Consider the following 8834-nt stretch of genomic DNA (forward strand, 5'->3'; position numbering starts at 1 on the left):
CTCACCCTGTCCTTACTTAGAGAATAGTTTCCAATTTGAAGTTCCTGGATATTGCGCAGATGGCCCAGGGACTCGAGCAAAGCACTCTCCATGCTCTCACTGCTAAGAAAAATCCTAGTCTCGAGCACCCTCAGTTCCTTCAGCAGACCCAGCTCCTCCACAAACTGCATTATTATAGCATCTTCACCTCCACACGATATACGTAGCTCTTGCAGTGACGTGAGCTTACCGATCAAACCTGCCGGCACTATTATTGGCCAATCATCAACTTGTAGGCAAACAAGTTGCGTCAAAAGTCCCACCTCCTCCGGCAGCTCCTCTATCAGGGAGTCCCGTAAATCCAGTGTTTGCAGAAACCTCAGATATTTTACCTCCCTAGCAGCTCAGCGATATTGGTACTCTCTAGTCTGAGGTACAGAGGGAGTAGTTATTAGCAGGCATCTGTGTGGCCGAAACGCCGGATGCGGAATAACAGGCACATGACAAGGGCATCAGGAGTGGTTGTTAGCAGTGTTCTACCGGAGCATGCAAGGTGGAGAGCCGAGCTTGACTCTGCATTACTTTTTGTGTCCAACTGTCCATCATCATGCAGTGCACAGCGATGCAACAAGAGGCAGCACGTTCCATTCTTTGGCTCCTCGGTGATGCTCCCGTGAGAGAGGCCTTGTTTAGATTGCAAATTTTTGCAATCTGGACACTGTAGCGCGTTTCGTTTGTATTTAACAAACTTTGTCCGATCATGGATTAACTAGGCTCAAAAGATTCGTCTCGTAATTTACAAACAAACTGTGTAATTAGTTATTTTTTTTACCTACATTTAATGCTTCATGCATACGTCCAAAAATTGATGTGACGGAGAGAGAGTGAAAAAACTTGGAATTTGGAGGTGATCTAAACAAGGCCAGAGACTCGATCTTCTTCTTCACGCCTTTCTGGAGGCCGTACTCCTCCTTGAGCAGCTCGCCCAGTTTGGGGAGCAGGCTCCCCATCGCCGCCGCCACCAGCTCCATGGACTGCAAGCTCTCGGTGTGGGTGCCGCCTGCGTACAGCAGCTTGCATTAGTGGTAGTAGTAACTAGTAAGCGGGGCTGATTTTTGTGTTGGAAAAACAAGGTGAAGGTGGGCTCACCCAGATTCACCGCCTGTTCTTGGTCTGAGCCCTGTAGCTGGAGCCGCGCAGCAGCTGGATCTTCACGCCCCTCGCAATGGTGGCTTCAAATTAATTAAAAGAGAAATGTATACAATTACTGTTCCGTGTTCTTGAGATTGGAGCAAGCTGAGAAGATAATTAAAAATAGTAACTAGAGACAGACAGAGAGGGAGAGGAGAAAAGGTGAGCTTGTCATTTTCAGCCAAAAAATTGAGAGAGCAACACAGAGACTAGCTCGTGCTAGGGAAGAAGCTGATAGTGGTGTTTTCAAGCCCAACAGAGAGAAGGATGAATTGACATATGCACTAGAGAATCCCGAACATGGTGGTCGAACAAGAGGCTATGGGGCGGTTCCGTGGCTACACGCATTCCCAGCAGACAAGGATACCTACAGAAGCCGCCAAAGAAAGAAGGATGAGGAGGCAGAACGAATCCGTGCATTGGAGCAATTTGTTGACGAGTCACGACAAGCATTGCTTGAATCACGTGAACGAGAAAAATCTCTTGAGGCAAGAATGCAGGAGGAGATCAAGAGGCAAGTGCAGCTAGCAATGAGTCAAATGCAATCGCAATCAACGCCGGGAGTCACCATTAGCCCCGTTGGTCAGATGAAAAGTAGTTGTGCTTCTACGGAGCTGCCAGTTATTCAAGACGACGCTGGGTTGCGCTTCCCTGTTGATGACATTACCGAGCCTCTAACAACATGTGAGCTGCACATTCCAGATGGTAATAATGCATCAATCATGGTGGCTGTCGGGGTTGTATCTCCAATAGACCGAACGAAGACACCAAGAATCCATGGGTCAGTTATTCAACCTGGATATGCTAGCGTCTCGGTCGATAGAGTGCTCAAAGGTTACAGCAATGTTCCTCTTGACATTGAAGGCGGTGATGGGGAGAAGACACTAGGAGAAGCAGAAAAGACATTTATTCAATGGCGCAAACGCTTCATCATCATTCCTGGGGCGCCACCGCTTCCCCTACCTCACCCTAGGTACGAATGAAAGTGAATGAAATATTATTTTCCATTAATTTTCTATTGGCTTAAAAAATAATTGACACACAACTTGTTTTTGTAGCAGGGTCTCCCCCCAGCCTAGCCTAATCATTCATTCCCCATCTCATCACAGCGTCGCGGGGGGCGAGACGACTTCATCCCCACGGCGATCGCCAACTCCTACACCGGCCCCATCGCCTCCACGACGATCTCCAACTCCTACACCGGCCCCACCGCCTCCACAACGATCTCCAACGCCTCCACGCCGGTCTCCACCAACACCGGCCACATCGCCTCCACGTCGGTCTCCAACACCGCCCCCACCCCCTCCACAGCGACGCACTACAAAGACGTCTAAGGTCCCGGCGGCAAAGAAGACCCCGAGAAAAAGAGTTATTTCTCAAGAAATACTTTCTGAAAAAACTGATGAGCAAATAGCAGCTGAAGAAGACAAAAAAGTGAAAGATTTTTTTATAGATACCAAAAAGAAGAGTCAAGCGAAGCTTAAGGAGAAGCCGTACTTTTACCTACCACGAGAGGTGCTGAGGCAGAAGGTCGATGCTCACAAGCAAAAGATGATTGAACTTCGTAAGCCTTCGCCACTATCAGACTATGACCGCTCCCTCGTGAAGTCACATGATGCAGATAAGAAAAGGAAAAGAGCATCAGGGAAGGATGTCCCACAGCTCGGACAACAGAAGCAACCAATGCAAAATCTTGTTGTTGCTAATCAATATAGTTCCAACATAGAAGTCTATCAACCAGACAACTCTGGAGAAGTGTCGGTTCAAGCCCTTAATGTTTTTTTTCAAGATACTGGTTTAACCTTGGATCAATTGACGGGCAAAGCTCCAATCCAGAACCTGGAAGTTGATACCTGGAAGACTTATAAATATGGCAAAAGTCTGTACAACCCTGCGGCTCTGAATGAATTGGGTACGCAAATGTACTTGCTCAACAAGTGGTACATGCAGGCGTGTGGCAGGGGTGAGCAGTGGATCTTTGTCAGATTTAGAGACCATCATTACTTCCGTGGCGATGACATCTTACATATTAGTTTCGAAGAATTGCATCAACTATACCACATGGACGCTCTGGACAAATCAATCATTAGCTCCTTTTGTTTGTAAGTGATTCTTACTTTTATTTAATAAACTCACTTCCATGCGTACGTGTATATAATTATCCTCACATGTAACTTATATTTATATACAGATTCCAGATGTCAGAGCTCCAAAGAATACAAGACACCAGTGTTGGCTTCATTGATCCTTATATCGTATTCAAAACTGGTATTATTGTCAAGGAGCGATGGGTATCTGAAGCACAGGAGAATATCATGATGTTCTTCGTGAAGCAGCACGACAAGACAACAATACTTTTCCCGTACAACTTTGAGTAAGTGTTAATAATAATGTAGTCTACACATTTTATGTAATATCAATACAACTTATATGCATGTACGTGTGTGTATAAACCAATGCAGTTTTCACTGGATACTCATTGTCATTGAGTTAAACTCAAGTCGGTTACTAATCTTTGACTCGTTGAGAAAAGAACGGGCACTATACCAAGATATGATAGACATTATCCAAGGGTAATTTCGATCTCTCGCGCACAACTATTATTGAATAGACTTTGCCATAATTTATTAACGATCGTACATTATTGGTCGCACAGGGTTTGGAAAGAGTTTATTCGGCAACATCATAAGGATTGCAAGGCACCACTTAATGTAGTTGAAATACCAGTAAGTTGTACTATATACACTTCCCCACGTGTTTAATTACTATATCGTACTTCAATTTACGTGTGAGATGATGAGAATAATCTTCTTCTCGTACAGTGGTGTTTGCGGCAGGAACCAGGAAATAACTTGTGTGGATACTACGTTTGTGAATTTATCACTGCGCACATAAGAAGAACTCCTGAAGATGTCCTCAGAGTACGTATATATCAATTTTTATTTATTTTTAAATGAATATATATACATATATGTGTATTAATACTTTTCCTTTTATTTCAAATGCAAGACTGAATGGTTGAAACGAAGGGTCATGCAAAAAGACCATCTGAAAGCAGTTCAAGAGTCAATAGCAGGATATCTTCTAGAAAAAGTGCTAAATCCCAACGGCGAGTTCTACTTTGATCTTAAGGAATAAATGATGTAAATTAAATGTTTATTGATATCGTTATTTTCGAGAACAAGATTATGAAAGTGTTGTATATATACATATATATATATCTATAATATATATAGTTTCATACTTTATTCGAATATAATAATGCTCAAGATGAGAATTAGATGTAATTATACGCATGCGTGTATTTATATTAGCAGCGTAGAATACGTACATAAAAACATATTATATATTAAACAAATACGTGTAACTGAACTGAAAACAAATTAAACAAAAAAAAGAAAAAGAAAAGGAACCTTTAGTCCCGGTTGGGGTTACCAACCGGGACTAAAGGTTGAACCGTTAGTCCCGGTTGGTGTTACCAACCGGGACTAAAGGATGCGCCAGGTTCGCTCGGCTGGAGGGCCTTTAGTCCCGGTTGGTGTTACCAACCGGGACTAAAGGTCCCTCTTTAGTCCCGGCTCGATGACCCGGGACTGAAGGTTCCACCTTTAGTCCCGGGATCGTTGTCCCGGCGCGGTAACCGGGACTAAAGGCTGTTACCGCCCGGGACAACAAGTCCATTCTGTAGTAGTGGTTCCTTCAGTAATTAGACACCACAGTTCATAATGTTATGAATGAATCTGCCTTGAGCCACGCAAACACGGCCAACCGGTTGGCAGACTATGGCATTTGTGAGACAACACGGCCAACTTGGTGACATGCATGCATGGCCACTGCAATCCTGCGTGTTTGAATCGGAATCTGAGCTAGGCAGCAGATAATCGGAATCTGAGCTAGGCAGCAAACAGGCCCTACATGCATGCAAGAAAAAACAAGGCAATCGGGATATTTTTACATTAACTATCACGGTACGGTACCTAATTCGGAGTAACTATTTATTTAGATAATCTATGTTGCCTGGAACTAATAATAATTCCAAGGAGAGGAGCTAGCTAGATTTAGTCCTGTACCACTTGAACCCCGTAGGTACTGTATGTATGAGATAAACATTTTATTGTGACCATTATAAAGATAGAAAGACAGGATAGATAGGAAGTAATAGTAAATCAGAGCCAGTAGCATTTGAATTTTGAAAGCAAGTTCAAATGTGCATGCATGATCAGTTCATCATACCTGTTGGTAGCGTGAGATCATATATTCCTCCCCTACCCTGTTGGTTAGAAGGGTGGGATGTTCTGGATGGACTGCGGCCGTGTGCTCCAACGCAGCCTCCGCTTCCTTCACATCCCAAATACTGGCACCTCCACAGTTCACTTCGGCTTTGACTCTTTGGAGCGAACTTGTTCCGAGGTTCTGGAAGCCAAGCAGCTTGTCAAAACCAAGATGCAGGTTCTCGTCTTTTAGGGACCGCACATGGACAACAAACTGAAGGGATTCAAGACTTGGCATGATAGTATTATTAGAGGGTCACCGAGTATCTTTAAGAATCTCAACTTGCGGAAGTAGCCAACACCTCTATCTGTACGAATCTTTATGCTAACTACTGACTTGGTGTCACCGGAATGCAGTACGAGGCAACTGAGCTCTGGCAAGTTCAGATAGGAGAGGTTTGGAGCAAGCGACGAGTTAATCCACGCCGGCAGTGCAGAGAACTCGAAGCAGCCCAAACTCAGCAAACGGAGATGCCGACAGTAGGAGGGCGATCCTGCCTCGCTGCACCCTGTGCTTACTTTGAGAATAGTTTACAATTTGAAGTTCCTGGATATTGTGCAGATGGCCCAGGGACTCCAGCAAAGCACTCTTGATGCTCTCACTGATCCTAACATGAAACTCAGTCTTGAGCACCCTCAGTTCCTTCAGCAGGCCCAGCTCCTCCACAAACTGCATTATTATAGCATCTTCACCTCCACAAAATATACGTAGCTCTTCCAGTGACGTGAGCTTACCGATCAAACCTGCCGGCACTCTTGTTGGCCAATGATCAGCTCGTAGGCAAACAAGTTGCGTCAGAAGTCCCACGTCCTCCGGCAGCTCCTCTATCAGGTAGTCCCCTAAATCCAGTGTTTGCAGAAACCTCAGATATTTTACCTCCCTAGGCAGCTGAGCGATATTGGTACTCTCTAGTCTGAGGTACCTCAAGTGAAGTAAACTCCCAAGATGATCCTCCGACACATTTTTGAAGCAGTCTTTGTTGAAAACAGAACATCCTACAATTTCTACTACACGTAAAGATGGGAGGCGTGGGCATAATGCACAAAAATCACACTCACTGGCAAAAATGGATCTAACTTTCTCCACAGCGATGTTAACCAGCTGGCCAACGTTGTGCTCTTCAACACACTGTAGGGCTCACCTGCGAGAAATGCTCCACTGAAGTTTCTGTCGCTCACCACCATTCAATACAGTGACAAAATTTTCTTCACTCGATAGTTGATGTATCAAATCAAGAACCATATCATGAACTGAGCATGCATCAACGTACCCTTCATATAGTGTGTCCTGTGCCTGGATCATGTTTCTATTTATCAATTCATTAAAGTACCTCTCCCCAAGCTCAAATAATCCTACCCCTGCTGCTGCTGCTTGTTCCTTAGAGATGAAACCTTCAGCTATCCACTTCCATATCAAACTATTTTTCTGTATCATATAATCTTCTGGAAATATGCTTAGATACAACAAGCAAGGCTTTAGATATGAAGGCAAATCATAGTAGCTAAAGGACAATATCTTTCTGGTATTATCTACGTCATCATTGCCTTTGTGCCTAAAACCAATTGAGTTGTAGACCTCAGACCAGTCCTCTCCTGGTTTAGTGGCCAACAAACTGGCTATTGTAATGATAGCAAGTGGCACGCCGCCACATTTCTTCAAAATTCTTTCACATGTCTCAGCCGGAAGACTATCGAAATACTTTCCTTCACCGTCATCTATTCTTGCGTACAATAATTTTTCAGAATTATCATGAGAAAGTGGCTTTATTTTGTAAGCTTTATCAGCATATGCGGCAACTTCAGAAATGCGTGTTGTGATCACAAGTCTACTTCCACAATTACTTTCTTGCAGAGCACATCTGACTAATTTCCAGGTCTTCTTGTCCCATATATCATCAATAACAATCAAACACCTACATATTCACAAGACAGTACAAGAAATGGTAAATAAATATACGAGACATCATTTATAGTTTTTTTTATTCGTATATCACCATTTCGGTTATGTTCCTTTAATCATTTTCCTTTATTAAAATAAATAAGATATAAAGAACCAATAATTGTGCAGCTACATAATCTAAAAGCGGCTATAATTATTGTTAGCAGTGAGCCAGTGACGAGTAGCAATGATTAATGAATCGGTTATCATATTAGCTCGTACCTCTTTTCCTTGACGAATTCGTTGAGTTTGCCCATGAGCTGATTTTCATCCAAACCCATTAATTTGGGACGAGTGTAAGTTTGCTCATCAAGGGTTATGAGAATGTCTCCAAAGACTTTCTTGATGTCAGGATTCTGACCCACTGGAACAAAAGCCCGACACTCGAAGCGCGGTTTGAGATGGTCATAGACAGCTTTGGCAAGAGTGGTCTTGCCTAGCCCTCCAAATCCAACGATAGAGAGGATCTTCATCTTTGTAGTACTAGACACATCCACGTCGCCATCCCCTAGGGACAGCATATTTATGAGCTCGTTCCTTGGTCCCTCAATGCCAACAAGCTCCGTCGCCCTTTTGTATAGATTCAGGATGCGAGGGTCGATGGTGTTTGCAGCTACAGGGCTGGCGACAATGCTGTCAAGTGTGTACCTGCCTCGCCTTGTTGCCACCTCCTCAAGCTTCTCTTTGATGTCATCTATTAGGCTAGAGATTTTGTGGCGAGCCTTGCTCTTCTTGAACAGCCTGCCCACCCTTTTCAGGAGGCGCAGGAGCATGTGTGGCTCAGTAGCCTCATTAGGGTCTTCAACGCGCACGAGGAATGTGTCGACGATGTCCTCCATATCGTAGGATGCCTCCCTGACTTCACTCGCCCAGAGCCTGACCAGCTCGTCGAGCTGGTCCGGTGGAACATCGCCGATCTTGCGGAGGACAGCGTGCACCACCGTGAGCTCTCGTGAGAGAGACTCGATCTTCTTCTTCACGCCCTTTTGCAGGCCGTACTCCTCCTTGAGCAACTCGCCCAGTTTGGGGAGCAGCCTCCCCATCGCCCCCGCCACCAGCTCCATGGACTGCAAGCTCTCGGTGTGGGTGCCGCCTGCGGACAGCAGCTTGCATTAGTGGTAGGAGTAACTAGTAAGCGGGGCTGATTTTTGTGTTGGAAAAAACAAGGTGAAGGTGGGCTCACCCAGATTCACCGCCTGTTCTTGGTCTGAGCCCTGTAGCTGGAGCCGCGCAGCAGCTGGATCTTCACGCCCCTCGCAATGGTGGCTTCAAATTAATTAAAAGAGAAATGTATACAATACTGTTCCGTGCTCTTGAGATTGGAGCAAGATAATTAAAAATAGTAACCCGAGACAGAGAGAGAGAGAGCAGGCAGACAGCTTTTCCAGTTCACGACAAGAGAAAAGGTAAGCTTTTCATTTTTCAATTGTTTGATTAACGTGTGCGTGTGTGTC

General features: G+C 44.6%; 1 pseudogene; it reads right to left on the reverse strand.

Annotated features, from left to right (window-relative positions):
* Positions 1–747: 747 nt before the first annotated feature.
* LOC136514810 (disease resistance protein Pik-2-like) lies at positions 748–8541 on the reverse strand (annotated as a pseudogene).
* Between the last annotated feature and the right edge of the window lie 293 nt (positions 8542–8834).

This window comes from Miscanthus floridulus, chromosome 17, assembly GCF_019320115.1.
Source record: "Miscanthus floridulus cultivar M001 chromosome 17, ASM1932011v1, whole genome shotgun sequence".
Lineage (NCBI taxonomy): Eukaryota > Viridiplantae > Streptophyta > Magnoliopsida > Poales > Poaceae > Miscanthus > Miscanthus floridulus.